Genomic DNA, 2752 nt, shown 5'->3' with positions numbered 1-2752 from the left:
ATCAGGTGACTAGGAAGGATGCCTGACAAACAGCCACTTGGCCGTTGAAGGCAGCTCTGCAGACTTTAGTACACTGATCATAGTCCTTCGATTTTAACAATTAAAAAAGGGCGATTCTAGTCACCCGTAACCTCTGATCAGTCTACTGATCAGAGGTTATGGGTGACTTTATTTCTTTATGATCACTGTGTTCAGAACAATATGAAAACAGATTGAGGGAGCACACAAATTGTTCCACTACCATCACAAATTTTAAAGTAATGAAAGAATGAATTGGACACAAATGGAGATTTACTGATTACAATGAGGATTTCTCTAATTATAAACGTTGCAGTAAAGGATCCTGCCACCTCATATTTTGGCTGATTGATTTTTGTTCTTGTTGAGACCAATTTTGTATTCTGTGTTATATTCTGCAGCACAAAGTATTTGTCAGTGCCGTGACAGATTGCTGCAATTATGTCCCTTGTTTTTGTTGTTATGTATGATTTAATGCCTCGGTAATGTATCACACTGAGACTAACAAGATCTATTTCACAGCTGTGTTTTAAATACTTGATTTTGATTGGTCAAAACTCCACAGCAACAGCCTTTTATTTCTTTTCAGCACATCGGTGCAATCAATACAGGTCTAATTACAGACACTAGCAGGCCAACTAATCATATTAACCTGCTGAAAGAAGTCTTGTTACTTTGAAGAGGCAGTTGAGGTTAAAAACAAAAAAACCTGTGGGTTAAAACACAGAAATCTGCAAAATTAAAGGTGGAGCATGAAGTTAACAAAACAGAACCCGGTTCAGGGAAAACATCATGTTTAACGACAAGTGAAAGGAAAAGGAAATATCACAGTCTCTGACAGTGATGAAGCAGAAAAACTCAACCAGGAGCGCTGATTCCAGCAGCTCGGTTCACCTTGTTTTACTTCATCACCAGTGGAAAATGTTCAGCTCTATATGAGTAATTACATCTCAATTATAACAACCTGCTCTCTATACATTATCCCTCCCTGAACACACTGTACTTTAGCAAGACACAGCCTAATGAAGTGATACAGCAGACACACTGAAGAAAGACAAAGCTACCCTCTTACCGACCTCAAACATGAGATCATTTTCTCTCTGAGCCTAACATTTTGCAACCCTTAATTACTTGTTCAGTCATTATTTCAAATTTAAACCAGATGCATGTTTGATGCACTCTCTGCAATGCCAGTAATGGAGAAGTCATTTTAGAGGAAGATCTTGATTATTCCTAGCACCATGTCAAAATAGACATTACCCTTTTCCACTTGAGATGAGATGAACTTGAGTCCAAATACAGCATGAAAATACAGTCTGGAGAGTACGAGCAGCACATTGAAGTTTTATGATCTTGTTTACACAGCCCTGCTCTCAATGTGTCAGACCGTCTGGATACGCTAGCCATAAAAGTTATGATAAGATGCCTCAATAGGGACTATCGTTGAACCCCAGCCCTGCGGTGCATTTCGTCCCTACTTTCTACTCCCAGTCTGCAACCTACTGTCCTTTCAAATAAAGGCAACAGTGAAGGCCAAGAATGTGATGTACAATTTGACAACTGAAATATTAAAAGTTAAAGTTATGACATTAAGACATTTTTTGAGTTTTAGTAGACATATTATAAAACTTACAGGAGGGTGACCAACTCCACAGCTCTGCCCTTCATCTTCACATTGAATTTCAAAGTTCAACGCACACCATTAATCTAACCAATGTGACCTCTGTTCAAGTGATATGATTGTCTGAGTGGTACCAGGTGCAACAAATGTCCTTTGGGTGATAAATAGATAGATTAGAGGAAAATAAGTTGTAAAAATAATGGCATAATAGTTAAATTCCATTTTAAACTTCCATTTCAGGGTCCTTTTTTTGCACATGACAGTTTGTTTGCTAAATAACTTTTGTTGCCTTTGTAGATGCTGAACATTTTTCCCCTGTGGCGTTTTACTTTTGAAAAAACAAACATTTTATTTACATTGAGTGCTTTTCACCAAAACACATGTATGTGTAAACTCCATTTCTAACAAGCATGTTTACTCACATTTGTGAATATATTTTTCATATTCTCACACTTAAAGCTCCTGTGAGGAACTTTCAGTTTGTGTGGATTTCAGTAATACTACAGTATATTATCTTCTCTCACGGCTTAACTTCCTTCCGTCCTGCACATGCAAAAGTAGCTTTATTCTGATGCAAAATTCCATCCTGTGTCAGTTTAACAGTTTAATGTACCATGTTGATACAAGTATACAATGTTTTTTTAAAAACGTCAAAAAAAAGGGTGGGATTTCCTTACCTGTAAAGCTTGTTTACCCCCCATGACTAAAAGTATGTCACTGAAAAACAGATCAAAGGTATGCCTGTTAGCTGACACGTCAACCATTCATCAGAATATAGGTCATCTTAATTTTTATGGTATTTCAGTGCTCCATTTACACACATGATCAAATCCAATTGAGTTTAGCCTCAATGTGACAATACTATTTTAAGAGACATTTAGTTTGTTTGCTTTATTATTAATGCCAATTAATTTTTTTTAATTTTTTTTTACAAAAGCAAGATTAAGTTTCTAAAAAGTATTTTTCTATAAGGTCTTGAATAGAGGTCCAGGGGCGGGGTCATCCAATAATCTGGGTCATCCTGTATTAGGGTCAATAAGGTATTACTCAATGTCCATGGAAAATGTGCTAACAGACATTAAATGTTATTAAATGAATCTGTATCACTTTAAG

The sequence above is a fragment of the Notolabrus celidotus genome, chromosome 18, assembly GCF_009762535.1.
Source record: "Notolabrus celidotus isolate fNotCel1 chromosome 18, fNotCel1.pri, whole genome shotgun sequence".
NCBI classification, from domain to species: domain Eukaryota; kingdom Metazoa; phylum Chordata; class Actinopteri; order Labriformes; family Labridae; genus Notolabrus; species Notolabrus celidotus.
Note: the sequence above shows the minus strand (reverse complement) of the source record.